This window comes from Chrysemys picta, chromosome 14, assembly GCF_011386835.1.
Source record: "Chrysemys picta bellii isolate R12L10 chromosome 14, ASM1138683v2, whole genome shotgun sequence".
NCBI classification, from domain to species: Eukaryota; Metazoa; Chordata; order Testudines; family Emydidae; genus Chrysemys; species Chrysemys picta.
Genome location: NC_088804.1, coordinates 26947360 through 26960701, shown reverse-complemented (window position 1 = coordinate 26960701; position 13342 = coordinate 26947360). Strand labels below are relative to the sequence as shown.

The window sequence follows — 13342 nt, the reverse complement described above, 5'->3', positions numbered from 1 at the left end:
CTGGAATGTATTACCGTATTTTTCTTAATTAAAAACAAACATTTCCAAGCAAACTTGATTATACTTTCATGTCCCTACTAGTGCAGTTGTAGTCTGAAACTTTGGACAAATCCCTTCCATTACCTAGTATGTGTAGCATGACCAGTGAATTCTCATTTCTTTTGCTACTTTTTTTTCCTTTGGAGAGCACACAGCAAAGAACTACTGTCTCCATAAATCTGTGTGAATGCACAGCTGGGCTGACTGCCCCCCTCCCACCCTCAGTCAGCTAAATTGCACACCTGCTTCATAGCCAGAAATGTGCAGAGGAGTCAGTCGTGCATATGCTAGCGTTATATCCTCTGCTATTATGGGCTGCAGTGAGAGTGGCCCTTTATTCTGTTCCCTAGCCTGCTGGCTGGCTTCCTTGCTTCCCTTAGTTTGGCTTGAGGCAGTCTCAGAAACACAAAGTTTGGGCCCCAGGCGATGAGTGGAATGGGTGAGCCTTTAGGTTTTTAATGAGGCATGTTTTCCTCTTATGTCCCCACCATGGTTCGCTCACTCCACTGGGCATCACCCCAGTACTCAGTGTAAGTGGATCTCCCATTCCCTCTCTGTGGTGAGCACTGCAACACCACGGGCCTGCTGGAATAGTGGAGAGACATGAGGTTTCTCTCTGGAGCGTCACTCTCCCACCTGTTATCCAGCATGGGTCATTATTGCCGTTGTGAGTGTTCTGTCTAAGGCTCCTCTCTTCACCCTCATGTTTGTGAATCACCAATGGAGCTGCCCCAACTCCTGCTGACTCACCTGTGAGGGACTGGGACCCAACTCCAAACTCTGATCCCTCTGCAAGGCAACTCAGAGTGCTGCAGCTGAGGGACTGGGCCCCCAGAACAACCGTCTTCCAGTGCTTAAAGAAGGAAGGTCCTTGGCCACTGATGTTAAGTCTCAAGTGATCATGAGTCACCCCAACCTTGCCTGACACTGTGCCCAAAAGTAGAAAAATGAATGACTGTTTGTAAACCAACGGGTCAATGTCACAGTGCTAATCCGAACAATAGGGCTGTGAAACGCATCCTGCGGAAGTGAACCAGTATCAGCATCATGAGCATCAAAAGGCAGAATAAAGGAGAGTGGTGTGGAGGCACCCAAGATATATTCTTTCCCAACAGGTAACGCAGAGTCAACTCAGTGCAGATAGTTAGTAATATCATGGTTCGCAGCAGTAATTGGAAGAGACCTCAGGAGGTCATCTAGTCCAACCCCCTGCTCAAAGCAGGACCAATCCCAACTAAATCATCCCAGCCAGGGCTTTGTCAAGCCGGCCAGTAAAAACCTGTAAGGATGGAGATTCCACCGCCTCCCTAGGTAACCCATTCTAGTGCTTCACCACCCTCCCAGTTAAATAGTTTTTCCTAATATCCAATTTAGACCTCCCGCACTGCAACTTGAGACAATTGCTCCTTGTTCTGTCATCTGCCACCACTGAGTATTGCCTAGCTCCATCCTCTTTGGAACCCCCCTTCAGGTAGTTGAAGGCTATCAAATCCCCCCTCACTCTTCTCTTCTGCAGACTAAATAAGCCCAGTTTCCTCAGCCTTTCCTCGTAAGTCATGTGCCCCAGCCCCCTAATCATTTCCGTTGCCTTCTGCTGAACTCTCCCCATTTGTCAACATCCTTTCTGTAGTGTGGGTCCCAAAACTGGACGCAATATTCCAGAAGTGGCCTCACCAGAGCCCAATAGAGGGGAATAATCACTTCCCTTGATCTGCTAGCAGTGCTCCTACGAATGCAGCCCAATATGCCGCTAGCCTTCTTGGCAACAAGGGCACACTGTTGACTCATATCCAGCTTCTTGTCCACTGTAATCCCCAGGTCCTTCTCTGCAGAACTGCTGCTTAGCCAGTCGGTCCCCAGCCTGTAGCAGTGCATGGGATTCTTCCATCCTAAATGCAGGACTCTGCACTTTTCCTTGTTGAACCTCATCAGATTTCTTTTGGCCCAATCCTTCAATTTGTCTAGGTCACTCTGGACTCTATCCCTACCCTCCAGTGTATCTACCTCTCCTCCCAGCTTAGTGTCATCATCTTAGTGTCTCACTTTCATTTGACTGGATGAATCTACTTTAAAAGGCAGAAAAGCCTTCCAGTTTCCAACAGCTGCTAATCAGAACTGATACGGTCTCCCATGACATCCTCCACTCAGCTACACTTATATTCCACTTCATTTGTAGCTAGCATAGCTCAATCCATCCGTCTAGATGTTCTTTGAGCTTATAACTGCTAAAATGTAGAGCCAGGGAAATGCAGTGTTAGACGTTCTACAGCAGTGCAGTTTCAGATTCCCTACCATCATCTTTACTGTATCTAGGTATGAAGCCACTTGCCTTGAAAAAACTCCAACTGGTATAAAATGTAGCAGCCCATCTACTTAGCAAAGCAGATGCCACGATCAAATGCTTCACCTTGGTGCTCCTCACTGGCTCCCCAATGAATATAAAAGAGAGTCCAGGTTCTGTGGCCTGATATCCAAAGTCCTTCATGGGATTGGCCTAGCATCTCCTTCCGCAGCCATGATCTCCCATGGCAGCTATCTCCTAGTGGAACAATGAAATTATTAGCCAATAGACGGAGCCTTGTGAGTGAGGGAATCAGAACTGTGATGGGAGCTGGAGTTAGACTATAGAATTAATTTCTGCAAGAGATAAAACTGAGCAAAACTCAACTCCCCTCCTCTCCCCCTCCCCCCAATAAAGTAATCAACTATTTCTCTTATAAGCGGCACAGATGCTATGGGGATGGAGTGCATTTCAGTTAGTAGATTGATAAAATAGGCAGATATCTGGAGGCTGTAGCCAGTTATTGGCAACATCTTTATCCTGTTTCCTTGAGGAAGAGAACAAGGTTGGTAGCAACAGTGAGGAAGGTTTAATAGTGAAAAAAGCTTCATTTCCTGGCATGTGACCTGATTCTAATTTTGACTTTATTTAAACAGTAATTTAACTAGGTACCAATGTAGCCTGGACAACATTTCTTCTCTTAGTGTAGCCAGTTCCAGCACTCTGGGCTGTGTGGGCTGTTGTTCTATTAGCCTGCACTGCCATGGTGAGTCATTAGTTTCTAAAGTATCATACAGAGCTAGTTTCTGTTGTTTAAATAGAGCCAGACCACTGTTCAGCTTAGAAGCCTCAAGATTCCTGGCATGAACAGCCTGTGATTTAAAACAGGGATTTAAAATGTTTACCTGCAAACGGTCTCCATTCTTTCCTGTATCACTGCAGAGAACTTCTGCATTCTCAGGCGTATTCACATTTGTGTTATCTGCTGACCTTCCCCCCTATCGGAGAAGGCAGTCTGATGTAGTCTTAGTCAGCAGGTTCCTGCATCATGCTTCTCTTATCTATGCTGAAGGAGCACGCTCTGATTTTTGTGCAGTCATGTGTGGTTACTATGTATGCAATTGGGTATCCTCCTGCTGGATGTGTTGGGAATTGGACTTTTACTTATTTATGTTGTATATTCAGGGCTGGGAAAACTTACTAGACTCCTAGTAACTGGAGGATTAAAACCTACTGACAAGAGGTAGTTTTGACAGATGAAGGTGGTGAGAATGAGAGTTCCAGAAGCTTGGCTCTCCTCACCCACCATTCCTAGCCCCTGGTCCCTCAGTAGGGAGGGGATTTATATCTCCTCTCAGCCTCTGAGTGACATGTGACTTGTACATTTGAAGATCCCTTCTGTGCTATTTGCTAAAAGGGACAAGGAGTTTTAATCTCCAGTCCATGCAGAATCTCCTGGCTGCTGCAATCCAGGTTAGACTCTGGTTGTGATACACAAGCATTTAATCCAACTCCCTATCTCACATGTCCTTCCTCTTCGCTGGTTGGGCCACTGAGCACATATTCCCTTCTCTGGCTTTTTACCCTCAGACTTGTTCATTTAGCTTTCTCTGAATTGAATTAAGACATGTATTTGACCCACGCAGCTTCTCTCTCCATGTCCTTGTGGGTTTGAACCTCCTGCCCTTCTACGAGCCCCTGACTCACCCCTGAGCTGATGTGCAGAGAGACAATTCTCAACGAGTGTGAGAGAAAAATGGATACTGCAATAACCCAATGGGCGCCGCATTTTAAAAAAGATGTGGAGAAATTGGAAAGGGTCCAAAGAAGAGCAACAAGAATGATTAAAGGTCTTGAGAACATGACCTATGAAGGAAGGCTGAAAGAACTGGGTTTGTTTAGTTTGGAGAAGAGAAGACTGAGAGGGGACATGATAGCAGTTTTCAGGTATCTAAAAGGGTGTCATGAGGAGGAGGGAGAGAACTTGTTCACCTTAGCCTCTAAGGATAGAACCAGAAACAATGGGTTTAAACTGCAGCAAGGGAGGTCTAGGTTGGACATTAGGAAAAAGTTCCTAACTGTCAGGGTGGTTAAACACTGGAACAAATTGCCTAGGGAGGTTGTGGAATCTCCGTCTCTGGAGATATTTAAGAGTAGGTTAGATAAATGTCTATCAGGGATGGTCTAGACAGTATTTGGTCCTGCCATGCGGGCAGGGGACTGGACTCGATGACCTCTCGAGGTCCCTTCCAGTCCTATAATCTATGATTCTATGATTCTACGTGCCCAATCCTTTTGCTCTCCTGTTGCTTTGTGAATGGGACCATGTAGCCAAAGATTGATCTGTGCCATGTGTTATTTGTTAATGCTAACTTTACCCTAATGTATGATGACAGGGCGTGGGCATGTCTAACTGTACACTGTATGTAGCATTTATCCCAGTGAGAGATGATGTGGGGGGAAAGAAAGCTGCGGTTCATCTCTGATTCATGGCACACTGTCAAATTAAAGAAAAGAGAAAGAGGACCAGATTCTCTCTTCCAATTCACACATGCTGCTCCCATTGAAGTCAGCAGGACAAATTCTGCTGCTTTTCTGAGACTTGTGTTACTCTACTGTGTGCCATAGGATTGTGCAGTTTGATTGAGGGCAGAATTGGACCCAAGGAGAGTTCTGTGCATGTAACTGAGGATGCAGTTGGACCTAAAGTGTATTTATTCATCTGCTAACCCTTTAACTGGATCACAGAAAACATGGTACCAAATTCTGGCCCATTGGTTTCTCTATCGTTAGGGGACCTGGAAGTACATAGAGCTCCAGCCAACAATGTGATGGTCCAGAGAGCAGTGTGGACACCTGTCAAGAGTGGGATATGGGCCCAGAACATGCTGTTCACCAAGTCCAGGGGTGTTTTTATTCCAGGCTCCAGTCTAGAACTATCTCTGGTCAAAGTACATGCTGGGGATTTATCTAGCTCATGCCGGGTCCGTCAGGTTGTGGTTGATACCTTTCCTCATTACATTGTGCTGTCTTCTTACCGTTTCAGTTTGGAGCAAAGTCACTGAATATATCTGAAAACATTGTCCGGGTTGATTAAAATTTTTAAATCAGCAACTATCTCTGTGTGCATTAGACAGAAAACGTGTCACTGTTCTGATCTTCAAAAAAAAGCAGTCAGTGAGCATATTCTGCAGCTTTGGAAAGACTTTCCCCAGTCACATTCAGATCATACTTTCTCAAAGCTGCCTTACTGAGAAAGTAATGTGCAATTCATCATCAGGAGGAATTGGATTAGTTTCATACTATCTGGGGAGCAGTGGGGAGTTTGCTTAGCTAATTTCAATCAAAAGTCTCAGTTTCCAGCATTAATCGTGTGTGCTCTTTTGCCGAGGTCCATTGTGCATATGTGCTTGATTATTCTCTACTTCGATTTTATCCTCATCTTCAAGCAATGTTTTAAAATGTATGTAGTATGAGCTCAAGGATGTACCCCGGTGGAAAGCAGCTATCCCATACTCATGCCCACAGAACCTTTATACTAATGCCAGTAATGCCTTTACACACAGCATCATGCAATATCTTTCCAGCTAGAGAGACACACCAAGCATCTAACAGACTCTGATCTCCTTGTGCAGTGTGTCTGTATGTGACAATGCAGTCGATTCCATGTGAATGAGCTGGGAGGTCACACCGACTGCATTCTTACACTGCTGAAAGCAGAGCTGCTACTCCAGTGGAGACTAATGGCCCCAATCCTCAGATGTGCTGGGCGGCTTCGCACCTCTCTGGCAGTGTGAAGCAACCCTACACCCTGATCTGGATACTGGAGGATTCTCTCTGCATGAGGGGATACTTGGATGGGGTAGAGTCATTGTGGCAGCGCCTATCTCACCCCTGCTTTCTGCCACCAGGACATTCCTGTAATCTCCTAATGAGGCTGTTGGCAGCTGGCATAAATTAGCACAACCCATAAAGTGCTCTAATTTACAATGAGCCTGGCATCAGGACAGAGCACAAAGGACACCTTTGCCCATTCAGTTCCACTCTATCCTGAGCAGCTCTGAACATTCTCAGCTGTAGTTCAGGAATAACACTGATGGGAAAGGAGATACCGGAAAAGCACGCAAGTTGTACAAAGGTTGGAAACGGTAGATTCAAACAGTGACACACAACAAAATTCAAGAATGTGATGTGCTTGCTCCATAATACCACATTCTTCCTAGGAAATTCAACAGGCATTAGAAATAAATCTGAAACAAAATGCAGTGTTGCTATTAAGTATGGCCTCTTACCAAACTAATAACACATAGCCTGGGTTCCGATTGGTGGGAAACTGATCATAAATAACCTGCACATTAGTGATTTTTCCAGGGCATTATGAGCTCACACCACAGCTGCGTATATATTTTTCAAAATATATAAATGGAATTATACATGAAATCTTTTTAGAATGCCAGTCATCTCTGTGGTCATTCATTCCTGCAATTAATGACCAATCTTTTAGAGAAAATGAACTAAAAAACTGACAGCAGCTCATAATGAATCATATGGTGGGGAGGGCTGTGTAAATAAACCATTCACAATCAAAAAATTCACTTGCTTTTGAGGGTTAGGGTAACCAGACATCCCGTTTTTAAAGGGACTGTCCCCTATTTAAGCCCTCCTGCAGGTGTCCTGACTTTTTCTTAAAAACGGGCAAATTGTCCCGTATTTCCCATCTCCCCCTGTCACTACTGGTGGGTCCTGCTGCTGGCCAGATCCTTGCTCGCCAGCAGTGACTGACGGGGGGGTGGGAAGGGGTTTCCAGTGGCTGACAATGGGGGTGAGTGTGCAAGGCTGGTGGTGGGGCGAAAATGCAGCACACGGGGCCAACTGCTCCCCCTGCTGGTCCATCAGTGCAGTCCCCGCTGCATGCAGACTCTCGGCCAGTAGGGCCCTGCTCCATCCCGTTTCCGGCCATCTCTGGCTGCGCACTGCAGTGGCTGGGGAGTGCAGGAAGGCACCAGACAGTGGCCAGTTTTGTGTCGCTTCTGTTGCCCACCCATCAACTCTTCATGTGCTCCCCCTCTCGCTGTTCTCTCCCTGCTTTGCCCTTTTTTCCCTCCAGCCCTGCTGCTCCATATCCGCCCCAGCAGGGCACGTCCAGCTCCCAGCCCTGTGCGGAGAACCAGCCCCTGGTCAGAGCACTGAGCTCACCAGAAGCCTGGCCAGCTGGCTCCTTCCCTCCCCCACTGCCTCTGGCTGGGCTGGTGCGCTGGGAAAGCCCAATACCCTCCGGCTTGGGGCGCTGGCCAGGAGGTGCTGAAACCTGCATGTGCCAAAGCCCTGCACAGTGCTGGAGAAGAGACTCTGCCCCTCAGCTAAGCTCTGCAGTGGCGGGGAGGGAAGGGGAGGGGAGTGGGGGGGTGAAATTTCCAGCTTGTTCATGTCCCAAACCTGCAGGCTCAACAGCAGCCCCGGGGCAGGGGCTTAGCACCCTCTTCACCCCCCAGCCCTGGGTCCTGCCCCCCGGGAGCGTGGGACTGCTCCATCCCCTAGGCACCCTCCCCTGCTGAGCCACCTCTCTGGCCCGTTTGCTGAAGCCCCTGCACTCAGGTTCCCTGGCCCTGGTGCACAATGCAGCCTGAGAGCTTAACCCATTCCTGCCTGCGCTGTAGCTGGGAAGGCCAGAGGGCAGCTGGGTTATGTCAGTGGCAGTGGGTTATGTCACATGCCAGGTCATTCTCCCCGCCTCCCCCTGTGACTGGAAGCAGCTCCAATCCCTTCCCTCACGCAGTGTTAAAAAGTTGCTGCTGGCCACATTCTGGTGTGAGCCTTGGCAGAAATTGGGGGGGGGGACGGGACATGTGACCTTGTGTGCCCCCCCCCCCCCAGCGTATTGCCTCGGGAAGACACGGTGCCAGGTACCAGGAGAGGCGGGTCCGTCCTGGAGGCCCAGCCAGGCATGGAGGGCAGAGAGCACCGGGCAGGGAGGGTCCGATCGGTCGGTCGGTCGGTCACCCCAGCTGTATGGGAGTGTGTGTGTGTCACGTCTCCCTCTGTGTGGGGGGGAGGGAAGAGGAGGGGATAGGGGTGTGTGTGTGTCATCCCTCCCTGTGTCACCCCTCCCTGTGTGAAGCCTAACGCCTTAAAGATAAGAAGGTAAATAAAAAGAACCCATCTATGCAGTGTTTCTTTTTAACGGGGGCTCAGTCAACTTGATGTTAATTATAATGTTTGTACTGCATAATTCTGACTGATTGCCATTGAACTTGCTTGAATATAAGTAATTTTACCAGGTGTCTTGTATTCCGCATAGGGAAATATGTTCACCCTACTGATGGTCCAATGGGTTAACAGATAAAAAAGAAAAATTAGGTGATAGCTTTTATATGACCTCCTGAGGTTCCTGAGGTCCCTTCCAACCCTGATATTCTATGATTCTGTGCTATGCCACAATGGTTCCTGACTGTAATAGGTCTGGCATTTAATGGCATTTGTGAATGAGACCTCAAAGATAAACATTTCAGGAAAATGTAGACTATGGATTTCTGCCATCCTTGAAGTACAAATCAGCAGGAAAAGGGTGAAGGTGTGTCTGTAAACATAATATTCCACCTCCTAGTTGAGATGCCAGTGGCAGTCAGTCACAAGTGCACTAATGTTATGAAAGGGTGGACAGAATGGGTAAAGATGGCTGGTAGTGGTGACAGGAACTCTGAAAGGGTTGTTCTTATCTGGGTCTCTTACCAAAAATAAAATGAAATGTTGGACCAGGGCCTTAAGCTAAAACAACAGACTGTCCATTTCAAAAATGAATGTGTGGCTATTGTACTGTATAGGCAACCCTTCCTGCCCCAGGGTGCCTCTAGGGTGTTGTAAGGACATAAGAGACCAGGTTGATTCTAGAATTCCCGGTAAGTTATAGGGAAGATAGAGGGGTTCACTGGTTACTCTCACTGCTTTGAAAGTGGCTTTGTCATGTGTTGCAAGACTAGTTGAGTAAAGTGGCTGCACTTTTGAATCAGAATGTTACAGAGGGATCAATAACTTTCACCAGCAAATGAATCATTAACTTATAGTAAATAATAGTCGATGTAACAGTTGAGGCAGGTAGGGCTCCTGCAGGTAGTCAACCTATTCAAGAAAAAGTTCTCATTTATTATATTAAATCTGATTTCATCCTTAGCCCCAGGACCAACATTTTCTTACTATTTTGTTTACAGTGCAGTTGAATAGATCTCTCTGGAAGAGTTTTGGTATCACAGGTTTAATTTGGGGCATTGATACTCGATGGTGTTAAAAGGATATTGTCAGGTACTTTAGCACCAAAAACAAAAACTCTTTGGAGGTATATGGGGAGGCCAGAAAAACTGGTATGTGCAATGCAGCCTCCGTCTCCTTTCTTACTGGAAACCCAAACCAGATACCAGCAATCTTACTGCAGATGCTGTGTTGCCTGCTTTCTCCATTTTCCTACAGTTACTTATTAAAAACAAATTACATTTCTCTCTACTGTGTGGTAGCTCAGAATAGTCAATGTGCTAAGTCTTTCTAAAACCAAATAAAGACTAACCTGAAACATTGAACTCTTTCCTATTTTACCTTGGTATTCCCTGCCCTCTGTTAAGTTCAGTTTCTCCAAGCTAATAACATTGAGATTTTCTCCTCCCAGTGGTTTGAATTTATATCATCTTTGCATAGCTTTCTCAGTACAAGGAGAGAAAAATCTGGATGATTAGATAGGGTTACCATACGTCCAATTTTCCCGGACGTGTCCGGCTTTTTGGTCCTTAAATCCCCGTCCAGGAGGAAATTCCAAAAAGCCATACATGTCCGGGAAAATAGGGAGGGGTCGTGGGGCTTGGGTCCGGGCTGGAGCCGCTGGGGCTGGGCCGGAGCCGCTGGGACCGGGGCTGGGGGTGCTCGGCCGGGGCCGGAGCCGCTCGGCTGGGTCCGGTGCCCCGGGGCCCAAGCCGAGCTGGAGTCGCTAGGGCCGGGGCTGGAGCTGCCAGGGTGGGCCGGAGCTGCTCGGCCAGGACCGGCACGCTTGGCCGGAACCAACGCCGGGGCCAGAGCCTCTTGGCTGGTGCCGGCCACCGGAGGGAGCCGCTTGGCCGGGGGGGCCGGACTGGGCCACGCCTCCTCGCGCCCCCTCCGCCCCCCCGCCACCACCCCAGCTTACCTGCTGCCTGCCTGTTTCAGGCTTCCCGTGAACATTTGATTCGCGGGAAGCAGGGGAGGGGAGGAGCAGGGGGAGGAGCGTTCAGGGGAGGGGGCTGAGTTGGGGCAGGGAAGGGGCGGAGTTGGGGTTGGGGCGGGGAAGGGGTGGAGTTGGGGCAGGGCCGGGGCCCCGTGGAGTGTCCTCTTTTTTTGTTTTATTAAAATATGGTAACCCTAGATTAGCGCACTGATCCTACAAACAGTTGTGCGGGTCCTTTACTTTAAGTGTATGAGGAGTTGCATTGAAGCCAATAAGATTTAAATAGGTATAAATGTTTGCAGGATCAGGGCCTTAACCAGCATACAAGTAGTTTAATTGCAGAAGATAATTGAAGCAAAAGTGTATTTTATGTTCTCCTAAAGCAATTTCAAAATCACATTGACATTATTAATTTACATTACACAATTAAAGAGGTAATGGGTGAGGTAATATCTTTTTTTATTGGGCCAACTTCTGCTGGTGAGAGAGACAAGCTTTTGAGCTACACAGAGCTTTCAACTCCAAATGCTTGTCTCTCTCACCAACAGAAGTTGGTCCAATAAAAGATATTACCTCACCCACCTTGTCTCTCTAATATCTTGGGACCAACATGTATACAGTTGCACTGCATACTGCTCAGTTAAATCAGGCCAGCTGTGGACCAATGGACATATCAGGAAAACAAAAAATAAACTGTATGAAACAAGGAGGTTGTGATGGGTTGGATCACAGAAACCCCCTTGGGGCTGCCAACTGATGTGCCAAGACTACTACTACCCATGCTTTCCCTCTGCCAGCTCAGGACTCCAGCACCCTGTCTTGCTGAGCCAGACACTTCCATCTGCTCCAACACAGACCCAGGGTCTGAACTACTTGCCCCAAAGCTGCAGGTTTACCTGAAAACAGCTCACAGAAGTGTGCTTGTCTTTAACACTCAGATGCCCAACTCCCAATGGGGTCTAAACCCAAATAAATCCGTTTACCCTGTATAAAGCTTATACAGGATAAACTCATAAATTGTTTGTGCTCTATAACACTGATAGAGAGATATGCACAGTTGTTTGTTCCCACAGGTATTAATACATACACTGAGTTAATAGGTAAAAAGTGATTTTATTAAATACAGAAAGTAGGATTTAAGTGGTTCCAAGTAGTAACAGACAGAACAAAGTAAGTTACCAAGCAAAATAAAATAAAATGCGCAAATCTATGTCTAATCAAACTGAATACAGATAATCTCATCCTTAGAGATGCTTCAGTAAGTTTTTTCCTCAGACTGGACACCTTCCAGGCCTGGGCACAATTCTTTCCCCGGTACAGCTCTTGTTGCAGCTCAGATGAGAGCTAGGGGATTCTTCATGATGGCTCCTCCCTCCCTCTCTGTTCCCTTCCAGCCCTTTATATATCTTTTGCATAAGGCGGAAACCCTTTTCCCTCTGGGTTTCCACCCCCCCCCCCCACTGGAAAAGCACCAGGTTAAAGATGGATTCCAGTTCAGGTGACACGATCACATGTCACTGCAAGACTTCATTGCCCACTTGCCAGCACACTCATATACAGGAAGACTCACAGGTAAAACTCTGCAGACAATGGTCCTGGTTAATGGGAATCATCAAGATTCCCAATCACCATTAATGGCTCACATTTTGCATAATTACAATAGGCCCTCAGAGTTATATTTTATATTTCTAGTTTTAGATACAAGAGTGGTACATTTATACAAATAGGATGATCATCACACTCAGTAGATTATAAACTTTGTAATGATACCTTACAAGAGACCTTTTGCATGAAGCATATCCCAGTTACATTATATTCACCTATCATATTTTTATAAAACCATAGACTGCACAACATCACAAGGAGATAATTTTGTACCCGTGTTTTATGTAATAAATTCCTTATTAAAGACGCAGAGACAAATTAATCTCTGGTGCAAATGGCCACAAATCCATTAAAATCAAGCATGTCAGAGATTAATTCAATCTAGTTTCAAGAATTTTAGGAGACCCATTTGAGTTGACCTAACTTAAAATTGTTACGATCTCATCAGGAAAAGTATCTGAACAATGGAAATTTGCCAGTTCTATATAATCAGCCACCTATCACTCCATTACCCTGAGAAAACTAACCACACTCTTTGTAGAACCTACCCAAATCACAAATCTTTCTCTGAGCTCTGCAGCAGCAGTAACTAACTGGTATTGCCACAGCTATGCTGGGATCTTCAACTGTTCTCTTGTACAAAACTGATACGAATTGCCATTGATTTGAATAGGAGCAGGATCAGATCTTTAGGGTAAAATCCTGACACCACTGAAGTCAATGGCAGAACTCCCAGCCAGGTCTGCAGTCCTTAGGGTCTGTCTTCAGTGGAGCTGGAGGTGTAATTCCAGCTTTGGTAGACCTATGGGTGCTAGTTCTGAACAAGCTAACTTGCTAAATTTAGCCCATCTGAAAACCCAGATTACAGGGGAGATGCCTTGCCTTTTGTTTTGTAAAATGCCCAGCATGTAGGGGCTAAGTATTACTAACGACAGAAAGTTAAAAAACATTACATATGACTGACAGAGTCATTTTCACTGAGCTCCTTATGGACTTCAGCTCACTATTGATATGGTGATTACTTTATTGGAGAGAAAAAAATAAACACTTTTTTCTATGACACTGTTTGACCAAATTGTTTGTTTTATTGGTAATGCTGAATGTAACATGTTGTGTTAAGATCACTTACCTTGTATTGAAGACCTCTGCTGTTTTTCTGTGAAAGTCTGAATTCTTTCCAGCGGGCATTCAGATTTCCCGTCCCTTCTCATTTTCACCTGTCTCTGGGGGATTTC

At 46.4% G+C, this 13342-nt stretch overlaps 1 protein-coding gene across 13 annotated transcripts in view; it reads left to right on the top strand.

The window, feature by feature from the left end:
* Window positions 1-13342, top strand: part of WTIP (WT1 interacting protein) — a 118797-nt gene that overhangs the window by 35991 nt on the left and 69464 nt on the right. The window lies entirely within an intron of this gene.